The 15307-nt window shown below is 34.1% G+C and overlaps 1 protein-coding gene across 1 annotated transcript in view; it reads left to right on the top strand.

The window, feature by feature from the left end:
* The window catches only part of Sdccag8 (SHH signaling and ciliogenesis regulator SDCCAG8), a 241548-nt gene that overhangs the window by 93828 nt on the left and 132413 nt on the right, over positions 1-15307 (top strand).

Genomic DNA, 15307 nt, shown 5'->3' on the forward strand with positions numbered 1-15307 from the left:
GTAAATATGTCAATCAAATTGATTGTTGGCAGAGCAGATCCAGTTTTAACTAAGATAACCATGAATACGTTTGCTCAGGAAACCTAAATACGGTGAAATTAGAAATGTTGGGCGGGGGTGCCACTTACTTCAATTTCAATTTGAACAGATGTTTTATGTTATAACTTTGTTAAGATCATACAGAGACTCCAATTTTAATTGACAATGTGGATACAGCTTTTAGAGAGATAGTTCTAATATACTGGCTTTTGATTTTCTATTTGTATTTTATAGTATAGGGCATTGAAGACTTTTATTCCTTATATCCAATGAGAGCAGGCTTAATTTATTCTATTAAAATAAATCTGAGTTCTTGCTGTCAATATCTTAAATCACTATAATTTAGAAGTATGTAACTCCAAGTAAGTTTTTTTCGAATATATTTTTTAACTCAAGCCTTTTATAATATTTTCCCTTTCAGCCCAATTAACTGTGACAAATGACACAAAGACAATTGAGCATTGAAATGAAAGTGATAATGAAATTTAGTACAAAAGTTTTTCAAGTCATGACTGAAATTCTTAGTAATACATTAAAGTGCAAACAACCAAAATCAAATTCTTTTTTTTTACCACTATATTCAAAGTGTTAAAACAAGTTTTACATGTCCAGAAGATTTTTCATTATTAACATGTACAAATAAAGCAACTATTTTATTTCATCCAGTTGGGGGCGTGCCTGATAATGGAATGGAAAATACTTTCTATTAGGTACTGAAAGCCTTGGGTTACTGAGTCAGAAAAAGAGAACTTTCTTTCCTAATATACTATAATTTTTAAGTTATATTAACATACTCAGTGGCATTATGAAATACCTTTTATATTATAGAACATTCTGCCAGTATAACATTTTGAACTAACTGGGAAAATAAAGGCAAAAAGTCTGAGCTATTTAAAATTGCATTATAATGTTTTAGAGGGGAAAAAAAAGGAGTAATTCAAGCTAAATATTACCTGTACATGAATAACCTGTTCAAAAGTATTTGTAATATTGATCTTTTAGCACTATATCTCTTTCTAATTAACCAGTAATACTATAAAGGCTAAAGTTGTAGGATTTTATAGGAGTTTTCATTTTTAGATATTTTCTGATAATAGTGAACTATTAACAGTTTTCATAATGATTTTTAGTGATACATTTTTAGATGGAGATATACCTTTTTGGAAGGTCTTTGAGTTTGGAATAAAACCTGTGAACAGTTATATTTGTGATGTGATGCACTTGTTACACTTTTTCTGGGACAGAATGTGAGGAAATTTTATAGGTACTCTTTGTAACTATTTTGTATTGAACAGACAGTTTCAGAAAAGAGAGTAGTGGTGTCTCATTCCATGGATGATTTGGAGTAGCAAAGCAGCAATTGTTCTTTGGTCTTTCAGCCATGACCTGACCTTCTGTCTGTAAGACCAAAGAGCTATTTTGCTTGGCCACCATCTGCACTCAAGAGAGAAATTTACATTTAACTTTTAAAAGCTGGACATGTTGAGCATTTACTTGAAATATGGAGAATAATATAAAATATATTTAACTTTAAAATATTATATAATTCAGCATAATAAGAAGACCATCTTTTGCTAACAGGTGTCTTCATAATTTAGTCATTTTATTCATATTTTAGTTAATCTGACCACTTGATAGGTTTTTAAAGTAGGTGGGAAACTGTGAGATTGGAATGTAGTGAGAACAAGAACTTTTTTTTTGATGTCTACAAAATAGGACAAATGGTTGACTACCAAAATAATTTTCCTCATGACCTGAGTCTTGACTCTGGCATAATTAGAGGGAAAGGTTAGGAGAGTAACAATGACAGTTTCTTCCACTCACTTACTTTTCTTTTCTATATTGTATCACAAACCATGGGCAGATTATCCTTCTTATCATCTCCTTTGTATCTCTGCAGCTTAGAGAACTGTCAGACTCAGATGATGTTTCTTACACCAAAAACCAAACAGACACACACACACACACACACACACACACACACACACACAAAATACACCCTCAACACCAATAAGAAAACATTTGGTATGTTGGTATGGAGGAAAATGAGAATCTGTGACTTGGTTTTTATCAGAACTTTTTATAGGCAGTAGGTATACATACATATACCTTCGTGAGAATTTTAAAACCAATGAGGGCAAAGGAAATATTAGAATGAATCCCTGGATTTCCATCACCTGTGTATATCATTTACCAACCCCATTCCATCTTTTCAGATTTTTTTCTCTTAATTCCTTTGTGTTTATTGTTGCCACCTTCATCTTTTATCATCATCATTTTCTTTCCATCTTCTCTTCCTCTTCTTCCCTGTCTTCTTTCTGCACCCCTTCTCTCCTTTTGTAGAAATATTTAAAGTGGATCTCAGATACTGAATTTCTTATTTCATCCACAAATACTTTAGTGTACATTAATTAAAGATTTTTTTTTATATAAACACTGGCATTATTATAGCAAATTAACAAAAATCCCTTCATATCAAATAATGTCTAGTTCATATTTAAATTTATTTGCTTCAAAAAGGTTTTATAGTTGTTGTTATTCAAATCAGGAAAACAGGCATGTTTTTCTATATGTGAATACCACAGTACTATCCTCTTTAAAGGGAATTAAAGGGAGCTGTGAGTAAAACTTTTAACTTTCTTTGTTGTTTATTCTCTTTCATATGTAACATTTGATTTTGCTTTATATTTATAAAATGACTTCTTATTATTCTTAAGGAATTCTTAATTCACTAGCAATTTGAGGAAATGGCTACCATGCAGTATTCATGATCATGTCCCAAAAGGAGCTCCTTGGAGTCTAAAACCCAAAGTACATAATTTCAATGTCTTTATAGTTAAGATTTAGAAATGTTGCAGGAAACCAAGGCATCGTAGGGGTTGACTGATCTGAAATGAGGGATATGGAAGTTTCCATTTAGGTAGATGAATCTCAAAGATGATCTTTTATAGCCCCAAATCTTTTATCAGGGCCTAATGCAAAGTGAAAATACAACACACTCTTCAGAAAGCAGGAAAAAGTGATGAAGTCACTAAAATATAAAACTTTTTTCTTTCTTCTTCTTCCTCCCCAACCTTTTTAGTTTTTTATGTGGTATTTAATTTCAGGCTTTCTCCAGTATACACATACACATAGGGGAGTGCAGACTCTTGCAGATGCCCTGTGACTAGGAGGCATGCATGTGGGCAATAAGTTTCTGGGTTCTGCTTTGCTGTAGCCATAGGACCTACACATCATACCCTAATGTGGAGTGCGAGAAGTCAATTTCCCTATTACAGGGAGGTCAGACAGGCAACCCCCAACAGACTGCAACCTCCACACTGGAACACATGTAGTTCCTGGATCAAGGATAGGCAAAAGGTTCTGCATTGAGTCCACTAATTGTGTGTGGTGCTGCCAGGCTGGGACAGGATAGCGTGCTAGTGTGTGCACACTCAAACTGTTACCCTGCAGCAGTGGGAGGCTCAAATCCAGACTGCTGCCAGGGGCAACAACAGAACATATGCCTCGCCCACTGACATGACCCAGTCCCACCCTGGATGGAGGGCAGCATCAGTATCAAGGCAGAGGCAGGAAAGGAAGGAAACTGGAGGGAACACATTTCTAAGGTCTGCCCTGGGCTACAGTGAGGCAGAGGAAAGAGAACACACATGTGAGCTGAGGTTCCATTTTCCCATCAGACTGTGCTGATAAAACACAAATTCCAAGATAAAATCACAATAATTTCAAGACATTGACCACAGAGACTTAAGCTGCAAGTATAGAGCCCTTCTAAACAGTGCCAGTATGATGGCATCAATCATGTGCCCGGGAAGCTGTCATAACTACAGGGAGAGGCAGATTTGGTATAGTAATGCTCTTAGTTATACTCCTATTTACATATTTAGACATCTATATCTATTTAACATGCCCATGCATCCTAAAGGAGGGTGAGTTAACTACAGCCCACAGGCCAAATCTGGCTTGCTGCCTGTTTTTACAAACAGGTTTTATTAGAACAGTTACATTGTTTACATAGTGCCTATTGCTGCTTTCCTGATAGAACAGCAGAGTTAAGGAGGTGTGGCAGAGACCATACAGCCCACAAAGCCTGAAACATTTATTATCCAATCATTTACAAAAAAAACTTTGCTAACCCCTTCTCTAGGTATAGAAATACAAGTATTTTTAAATTTTTCTCTGCCTTACTAGAATGCCAAGCTTTGAGTTTGAATACCCATCAGTCTTAAATTATAACTTGATGGTTTTAGAATGTGTTGTAGTACAACAAATGTGCCACATCCCTGAACTCTTAATTATCTTATGGCATTACCAACTCAGTGTATCACTGACTGTCATGTCATTATTTTATTAGCGACACATGGCTTAATGTGTACATGGTTTAGAAAAAGTTATAAAGTACATTATTGTTTTTGATTTACAATTTCATTTTTAGGTTATCAACTTTATTTTTCAGAGAAAAGGAGACTGATATAGCTTTTCTTACTAGTGTCATATATGTTATAACCTGGAGATGCAGCAATCATTGAGTAGGATGCATTTAAGTTCAACATTATCTTCATAGAGTAGTCAGAGAAAATATTTAAGAGTTGAGCACATATAGAATAGAAAGAGAGCAGAAAAATTTTCCTGGAAAAATTAGGACCTAAAAGGATTTGAGAGTTGCTTCATATCTGTATTAGTATGATGCAGCATTCTAATACTGACTTCAAGTATGTTATGTATCAACACAGGAATTATTGCCTGAATTCATTTGACTTAATTAAACTTTTGGAAGAAGTACATCTATTTTGTATGGTTTTTTGTAAAGATGAGAGGAAACCCTAACCCTGCAAATTCTAAAAGTTAGTCTTATTTAGGTCAGAGAAATAAAATGAATAAAGTTGAAGAATTGTACCCTTTTAGCTTAGAAAAGACTGAAACACTGCTTCACTGTCTTCAAGGATATGACAGATTCTTTCAAGGAGAAAAATACCTGATCTTGATCTTCAATATGGAAAGAACAAGAACAAAGCAATTTAATCACAGCAACTGGAAACCACAATAGTCTGAAATAAACCTTTTCTGACAGTGAGAAGATTGAAATAAATTGCTTCAACAGGCCATGGGACTTTCTTCCCTGAAATTTTTAGTTCTAAATATTAGCAACAGTATGATTTACCTAAAGACCCAGCTAATGGCTTTCTAATGTCCATTGTCTTCTATTTGATTCTAGAAATATTCTGGCAATAGATCATCCTGTTAAACTTGGATAATAGCAGTGTTAGTCTTTTCTACTTGTAACTAGCACCTACAGATTAGAGTAAAATCTTATTCAGTTTTCTTGTCTGCTTTGTGTCTGTAAAGCTATATCCTCTTTTCAGAAGGCTGAGATAATGGATGGATTCTCAAGAGCTAGACTTCAGACTTATCCAGCTACCACCTGCAGTCTCACTTCTCTCTCTATAAAATGACTGGGGGAGGGGGGCACTTGGGCATGCCTTTGGCACATGTAATCACTCGGTCCTGGTGATGACAGAGCTGCTCTCCAGTGTTCTTCACACCCTCTTTCAATGCTGTAGGCTTAGCATATTCCTGTCCCTGCTCCTCACTCAGATTACAGCAGTTCCCAAGGGCCTGGCTTTCTCAGACCAACATTCTAGACACTGGGACAGGGATGGAGGGTAATAACAAGAAGACCAGGTCCTGTCCTTAGGGAGTTTATATTCTACTTGAAGAGTCAGAATACACATTTGAACATGTCTTAAGAATACTTGTAAAACAGCATATCGACAAGTGCAAATTAATGTAGTGTGAACTTCATGCTGGATACAGCCCATGAGAGGGAGAATCTGGTTCCATGTGTGTGATGCAATAAAGCTTTTTTTTTTTTTTTTTAGCATCTTCTCTAAGTATGCCCTGAAGCATTGTTCAGCATACTTAGATAAATTTATGTTCTTATCACAGCCTAACCAAGAATTCTAAGAAATTTCTTCAGCTTGGCGTATGTCTAATAAATCAGCTTCTTTTGTTCCTGTCTTGGGTGATGCTTGAGTGACAAAATAGAATTTATTGGATTATGAAAATAATTTTTAATATCTCCACTTAACAAAAGTCTTAAATTATCAAACTTGTAATTTTTCTTAAACACCTTGCCAAATTAGTTTCTTCATTTTAAATCATTATTATGTTGGTAAAGTCACAAAATTTAGCAGTAAAAAAGTGAGTTTAATTTTTTTTTTAGTGCAAGGGGATAGTTCCAAATCAATCCAGTGAATGATGTCAAATTGGATCATTAGGGCATCTAGCATTTAGTAAGTTGTTAATGATTTGGTCAGCTGGTTTTGGTGAGAGTGTATATATGTATTCATAGAAACATTACATATAAGTTCATATGTTCAAAAAAGAGATTGCTGATTTTTTACTTGTAATTTGATTTTCAAGGAAAGATGATAATTCTATTCACCATAATAATATATTTTTTAAAATGAAGTGGATAAGCGGAAACAATATATCTTAAAATATCAATTTACGTCTATTTACAGGATAAAGACACAAATAGGAAACAAATATGCCCATTTATAAATAATATGCTTATGGAATAAACTTTTGGAAATGTTTGCCTTTGGATAGAAATATGAAACTGTGAACTCACAGAAAAGTTTTGTATTTTAAGGAACATAAGTTTCTATTGCTAGCCCTAAAGAAATATATTTTTTTGCTATGCTTTCAATTTCAGTGAATGATAAAATGATAAAATTTTCAATCTTTTGAAAAAATTTTACATACTTATTTTGACTTATCAGGCTAACCTTCAGTCTTATAAAGTACCAAGTCTCCAATTCTTATTACTGGCACAAGTTCTTTGAAGGTGACCATGAAACTCAGGGCACTGAAAGGCACTAGACATAGGACAGCTACATATGCTTTTCATATAGCCCAGAAATATTAGTACCAATATTCAGTATGAATATTCTAATTATTACATGTGTACACATTTTTAAACAATGTTTATTATGCAAACATAAGCACATAACGGAAGCCAATAATTTTATCATGCAGTAGAGCAAATTGTTTTCATCTTTCTCTATTACCTTCCACTTTTTGTCCATATGTATGTGTAATATTTGTAAGTAGTAAATATAGCCTAGGAGTAATTTTGGCTTTTGGCTTTTTTTCCTTATAATATTATCTTAAGCATTTTTCTGTGTTGCTTCTTATTCTTCATAGTGATCATTTTAGTATGGTCATTTACATGCACATTTAAAGGAAAATTATAATAGGTGAGATTTTGAAGAAAACAAACATTATAAAATTTGAAACCTTTTGCCCTAAACTTCACTTGTTGCTTTAATTCAACAACAACATATTGTGTGCATTGTGAGGCTTATACTGAATTTCTGTCAGAAGGGAGTATACAACAGAGATATGCAACTAAATATATGTCAAAGGGAAAATAGTAACTGTCAGCAAACTACAAAAGGGTCTGGGGATTTAGAAGAGGGAAAGATGATGTCCTTGCAGGTGATTATGACGTAGTCCAGCCTAGATGGGAGAGGAAGGCATTTGTTTAGAAGGTCCAACATGGGAGTTTAAGCAAAGGAATAGGGAACAATGATGAAGGAGGATGCTTTCAAAGGACATTTGTACCTTTCAGTTCTTTAGTGTTCTTTTATAACTGACTTTAATATCTCAAGTGTCACATCTCTGTTATAATAGATTTTCCATAGAAAATGAGTTTCTACAATGCTCAGAATCTCAGTATCATTGCCTGTTTATAACATATTCTGTGCTTTGCAGTTAGGCACAGAAGTCATATTACATTTTGGGAATGTTTGCATTTATTTTTCATTTTCTTTATATTATTTTCTGGGGGAAAAGAGTTGTTTTGTTGTTGTTTTTTGTTTGTTTTTATTCCCAGGGCCTCATGTGTGCTGGGCAAGCACTGTACCACTGAGCTATACTCTCAGAAAATACCCCTCCCCTTTTCTTGAGGAGTCTAACCTATGTTGTCCAAACTAATCTCTAACTCTTGTGCTCAAGTGACTTTCCTGCTTTAACCTCCCAAATAGCTAGGACTATAAGTGCACACCACCACATCTGGTGGAAAATTTAAAATTTTTAAAATTCTAGATAACTTTCAGTAAAATATCATTTTATTAGTAGTGTTAGAGTCAAGTAGGATTAGTTTCCTACATGTAGAGAATTGACAATTACCTTGATTCATGGAGGACTAACTATCACATGACTCATAATATAAGATGAAACACAGATTTTACTGGGTACTTCGTTACCTATGGATCATGGTCCAAAGACTTGACTTTTCTTTCCTTTTTGGTGCTAGTGATCAAATGCAGGACCAGCACATGCCAAACACATATTCTACCATTGAGCTATACCCTCAACCCAAAGACTTGACTTCTTCCTTTGGCTTCTCAACTACCTGAGCATAACTCACAGAGCCTCAGTTTCTTTCCCAGTGATCTAAGAAGCTTGGACAAATGATGGCTAAGGTTTTTTCCTAGTTCTGAATTCTTATATTTCTAGAAATATAGGAACTATTTCTCTGCCACTCTTAATTATGAATTATTAATAAAATCAATAAAATTACATGGAGTATCAAGTGTCATTCCATGTGTTCCAGTTCTTCACTCTCATTTTATAAAAGTAAGTCTTCTGCTAAGATTATAAAAATGCATTTTTACTGTTGTCATCAATTACATATTTTGACTATTATTAATGAAACAATAAAATGTCTAACCTTTGAAACAATCAAATTTAATTACAAGACAGACATCATTTAATTTTCAATAGGAATTGAAGCCCCACTCTAAATTAATGATTCAATTCTACTGGAAAGATAAGCACCAGCAAGCTACCAATGGTAGAATTTGGGGGGAGTAGGCAGCTTTTGCAAAACTTATGAAATTAATTATCCTTGATCAGAGTATCTTATGTGTGTGAACTCATGGTTATAGGGAATATATCAGTGGACTTCTATTTTTAAAATGCATCGTTAATAGGTATTGCTTTCACTTTCTGTTCTCACTTTGTACCCTCATAAATACAACCATGGAATGAAATGCTGTGGCAGTTCTAGACACAAATGAGCCAGAATATGATCATATTAAGTTTTTTTTTAATAATCAGAAGGAAAAAAACAGATTTTAATTCCCTTACAGATTTGTCACATTCTCAGCACATTTCCCTGACCCTCACAGGAGTCCAACGTGAGACACACTGCCTTAGACAGAGATTCTAGATACATCTCTAGGATGCTCACGATTATTAATAAATTGCAATGTGTTTAGATTTTCATAGTACTCTTATTAACAGATGGCCAAGTTGTGTAACCCTTTTTGGTATTAGCATCTCTACTTAATTAGAGAAGTTATACTACTGTTTAGGGAAAAGACAGGAAAGCTGCAAGTTCTTTATTTCTGGCCTGCCTTCTTCCATCCCTAAAACTTTCTGGAGATCCCTATGAAGAGTGGAAAATTCTTCTTTGTGTGGTATCTGTCCACTTACAACTGAATTTCTATGATCTCTCTCTCCCTCCATGATGATAAGTCATGCAAATAGTAGAATTAGCCATCTTCACAAGTCAAGGTGTAATTGGAAGTTCCTGTCAAAGTACCAAGGAATACTCATATCTTTTTAAAGAGAGTAGCAGCCAAGGAAAAGAGGAAGGTGGAAATAAACTTTTAGGGAGACTGGAAGAAGATGGAGGAGAAAGATTTGTCCCACTTGAAAAGATTGTTCCTTCATTGAAAATACTACCTTTTCTGTTGGACTCTTCTTTAGCTTGTCACAATTTTCTGCATAGAAATTCAGATTTTTCTCATATTGAGAGGCAGTTGTCATTTCTTTGTTTGTATTAGTAGAAACTTTAGAGTGTCTTTTTCAACTTATCTTTCCACCTAAATTTATATAGAATAAAATCTGTCAGATGTGCATAGCAATTTAAGCCATACAAGTGTTTATTTAACAAGAACCAGACATGTGTTAGCCTAAAAAAGGAGTCAAGTGTTTCATCAGCTTTCCTTTACTATAATATATACCTGAGATAATGAGCTTATACAAAGAAAAGATTGTGAATCCATTTTAGAGGTTTCCACCCATGATTGGTTGGTCCCACTGCTTTAGGCCTGTAGCAAGGCAGCACATTATGATGGAAGCACATAGCAGGAAAAAAAATCACTCACCTCATGTCAGGAAGAGAAAAAGAGGGAGAGGATGGGGTCCTAGTATCCCCTTCAAGGACACACCCCTAATGACCAAAAGACATCTCACCAAGCCTTGCGTCTTAAAAGTTCCACCACCTCTCACTAGCACCACGATGGAGACTAAGCCTTTAACACATGGGCCTTTGGGGGATACTTAAGATACAAATCACAACATCAAGACAGACTAATGGATAGATAAAATATCTATATCTATACTTTATAACATACATGTTAATATACACCTTCTACTAATCTGTAACCAAAAAGTATGGCTGACTTATGATTGTTCTTGGTTCTTGGGCAGAGACTAAAGTTTGCAGTATCTAAATGCTGAATTTGAAATACCTTAGACTTACTCAACAGCCAAGAGAGCAAGAAGGACCCTATGATTGCCTAGTTATAAAATCAAGAAGAGAATAGTAGAGGAAAAGGAAAATAGCAGGGAGGAGAAAATGTGAAAGATTTTAGAAGAAGGCATCCTAAAGATATTTACACTAAAAAGAATTAGACCTGTGCTTCTATATATGCTTCTTCACAATCAGCTGTAACTCAGAAGAGGCAACCATGACCCCAGATCCATCAGTATAATCCATCAGTATTTTCAGAAGGGAAGCTCAACAATAGACTTCTTTTTAAAAAAAATATTTATTTTTAATTTTTTTCATTGTAGATGGACACAATACCTTTAATTAATTTATTTTTTTGTGTGTGATGCTGAGGATTGAACCCAGTGCCTCATCCATGCAAGGCAAGCACTCTACCACTGAGCTACAACACCAGCCCAACAATGGACTTCTTAAAACTATGATTTAGGTATAACCCCTTCTGTCCTACAGTCATTGATGGTTGTTAAGAGTAACTTCATGTAGCTTGGCATTTTTCAGGGGCTGCTTTTTAACCACAGCGATAAAATCTATGAGGTGGGTTGGAGATGTATCTCAGTGACAGACCACTTGTCTAAAATGGGAGAGGCCCTGGGTTCAATCCCAGCACTGCATCCTATTTTGATGGCCATATATAAAGGATTGAAGAGACAGCCTCAGAGAATAAAGAGCGATGGCTTGGTGTATAAGAGCCCAAAATATACCAATCACTTAGTTCACCTCCTCATTTTAAAGATGATTCAACTGTGGGTAAGCTGAGGGTAATTACCTTATTTCTATGCATTTATTTATTTGTTTATTTGTTTTAAATATTTTTGGTTGTAAATGAGCACAATGCCTTTATTTTATTTATTTTTATGTGGTGCTGAGGATCAAGCCCAGGGCGCCCCACATGCTAGGCAAGTGCTCAATCACTGAACTACAACCCCAGCCCTGCATTCATTTATTTAACTAATAGGCATTGATAATCTTCTGTGTCACATACAAATAGGCACAAGGATTGCAAATGAGAAATAAAATATATTTATTTCTCTCACAATTTTTATAAACTGGTGAGGAGGTTAAATGCAGTGAAGGCTAAGTGGAGAGGGTGACCTACTCTGATAGGAGAGGGTTCAAAAAGATTCTAAACATTTCTAGTCAATTGATTTTTCAACAATGATAATAAGAAAACTCAATAAGGAATGTATATTCTTTTCAATAAATGACACTGGGAATACTAGATACCCACTAAAAAATGAAGTTTGGGGACCTGGCTCTTTGGCAGAGTACATGCTCAACCCTTGATTCAATCCCCAGCACAAAAAAAAAAAAAAAAAAGGAGAAAAGATGAAATTGGATGTTGGATCCTCACCTCATATTATATACAAATTTAATTCAAAATTAATGAAAGAATATAAGTGTTAAAAGACTCATTAAAAAAACATAGATATTACTCTTTGTGACCTTGGATTAGCAATGGTTTCTTAGATATAACACCAAAAACCCAATACCCAAAAGAAAAAAATAAATTGAACATTATCCCCAAAATTCTAAGTTTTAAAGGACACTGTCAAGACAATGAAAAGACAACCCACAGGATGGGAAAAAATTTTTTATAAATCATATATCTGATAAGGAACTTGTATCAAGGACATATAAAATAAGTTTACAATTTAGTAATAAAAACCCAATTTTAAAACAGGCAAAGAATCAATATTCACATTTCTTCAGAGAAGACATATAGATGGTGAATAAACACATGAAAAGATGCTCAATATCATTATCAGAGAAAATATACACTAAGACCAAAATGGGATGACTTTAATCAAAAAGAGATTAATTGTTGAAAATTATGTAGAGAAATTAGAACTCTCAAGCATTGCTGGTAGGATGGTAAAGTGGGGCAGGTGCTTTGGAAAATGGTCTGTCAGAAACGTTCTACACAGAGTTATGCTATGACTCAGCAATTCCATTACTAGGTATATACCCAAGAGAAATGAAAATTGAGGGGATTAGGGTCAAATTAGAGTGACTGCTAATGGGACAGTATTTCCTTTGGGGTAATAAAATGTTCCAGAATTGATAGTTGTAATGTTTGCCCAACTTTGTGTATAAAAAAACCATTCAACTCTCAACTTTTGATGAATAAATTCTATCGTATTTGAATTATATCAATAAAGCTGCTATTTTAGAAAAAATATTGTATTAGAAAAAATGTTGTATGATAAAAGTCACATATTAGCCTAGTATGGAGGAGCAGAGACAGTGGAAAGGGAAGACCACTTTTGCAAAAGAGAGACTAGGAAAAGGCACTGTTGTTTCTCCAACAGTGAGCATTTGGAAAAAGGAAGGACAGCAGATGAGGATGAAAAGATGGAGCCCCAGAAAATTAAAATTACTTGCCAGAAGTGACTGTAAAGTACTTATTATTCACTATCTGTAGTACTCAGCAAAAAGAAGACCAATATTGTTCCTCAAAAAATCTTCACAGATCACTAGACTAATGCCTTCAAGCGTAATTTCTGTGAGTCTAGAACTCTCCTCTTCATGTTTCAAATTTCTCCCTAACTCATTTACTTGGCTTATCATCTGTCTTACCCCATAACAATATTAACTTCATGAAGGTCCATTCTTGACATCTTAACAAAAGCAAAATGTGAATTGAATCATGTTGTTCTTCCTTTAAACAACTTGCAGTAGCTTCTCATTTACATTTAGAAACATAAATTCAAACTCTTTATCATAGCTTATATGATCTGACATAATCTGACCATTGCTGTCCTTCCACCCTCTTCTCCTCCACTCTTCCTCTCTCCATTCAGTGGCACCTGAGTGGTTTTCCATTAGCTTCTCAGACCTGCTAAAGCCTTTGGACAAACATCTACTTTGTATGTTCTCCAACTCTTCCAAGCTCTTTCTCTTTGAGTCCCATTTAGAAGTCTCTACTTCTGTACTACTGATATATATTTCATCTCTGTTATTCTCTCATAGTACTCTGTTTCCTTCCTTTATTGAACACATTATAATTTGTATCTAATTATTTGTTTACTTTTTAAAAATCTCATCTCTTCCACTGGAATATAAATTGATGGCAGAAAATCTTACCTGTTCTTCACATGTATATTCCTTACTTCAGTGCCTCGCATTGCAATTAGGGCTAAGGTAATTGTATGGATGGAGAGGCAGATAAGTGACCAAGAGTTCAGGGCCCCAAAGTAGACTGCCTGAAGTAAAATTCTCATTTTACTTACTATTTGATGAGCGTGGACAAGTTACTTAATATGTCTGTTTTCTTATCTATAAAATGAAGATAAATATAATTCCTGTTTATAGGATTTTGTAAAATTTAATAAGTAATATATGTTAACCTCATAGCACTATGCATTGTGTATAATAATTTCTCAACAAATATTAGTAATTGCTATTTTACTGGTGTTATAGGATTCTTATTCATAGTCTCTGTCTTCATCTCTCTAGCCTTGCTATGTTCCATTTTATCTAGTTCCTTTCTCAAGTCACAATGATAACTGATGATACTTTTGGTATGGCTTGATCAGTGCATGGAAGTGCAGCTATCATCTAAACTCACATTAATCTCCCTTCAGGACCAGATATCGCCTGGATTGTGTGTTTATCATTGTTATATGTTAACACATAAGAGTTCTCACTGTGAACTCTTACTGAACTTAAATTCAATTAAAACCCCTAATATCACATATCTGCTGCCCTACTATTGGGCAATAAGTACAGTCATCTATATTTCTTTTCTAAAACTTGCTCATTTTAATTAGGTCTGTTGACAAAACTCTTTTGGATTCTGTTTTAGACATATCATCATAGTAAAATTATTCCTCACAAGTTTATATCATAGGCAAATTTGATCAGCATATTCTTGGTGTCCTTGTTACAGTCAGAGGTTTAAGCTATATATTGTATGAAGAACAGGGCAGAGTCCTGTGACCTATAGTAAAGATGTCTTATAGCTTAATATATATTCTAATCTGTTCTACATATGATTTGTTTTAACTGATATTTAAGAACCAACCTCTATTTGCTCTCCTGTTTAAGAACCAGATTATTTGCTTTCTTCAAATGATATTAGTCAAATCAAAAACTTTTTTTAACCTAGTGTGTATAATTAGTGTGCTTAGGTACTATTGAGGCACATGATAGATTACATCGATGGTGGACAATGCAGAAATTAGGTGTGGATGACTATAAAATTAAAGTGCCTTTGTAAATATAAAGCATTTTGGAGCATGGTAGGATTCAAATGTACTGGGAAATTCTCAGGGGAAAGAAAAAATAGGAATTGGCCTACCTAAAATTCTAGTAATTTATCTAATTAACCTGAATAAATGAGCTAAATGGGAAATTAGAGGAATTAGAATCTGTAAAATTGGTTTTTGAGATTTTTCCTATTCATTCTTTTGACCTACTCTCCAGTTAAAAGTATTTTGTCCAATAGGCTTAAATCTACTTATTTGATGCCTATTTTGTTTATCTTTGTGAAAATGAGTAAAAGAATTATTTTTCTAATTATCATGACATATAAGTTCAGTAATATATATGAAAGTATTTTCTAAACTATGAAAAGTTGTTATATATTGGAGTATTATGATCGAATACATTGTCAATAAGTTGAATGAATGAATTTATCCTTTGTGGAGGCAATTAATTTAAAATAACTATGCTCAA

This window comes from Sciurus carolinensis, chromosome 12 (assembly GCF_902686445.1).
Source record: "Sciurus carolinensis chromosome 12, mSciCar1.2, whole genome shotgun sequence".
In the NCBI taxonomy this organism is placed as follows: Eukaryota; Metazoa; Chordata; class Mammalia; order Rodentia; family Sciuridae; genus Sciurus; species Sciurus carolinensis.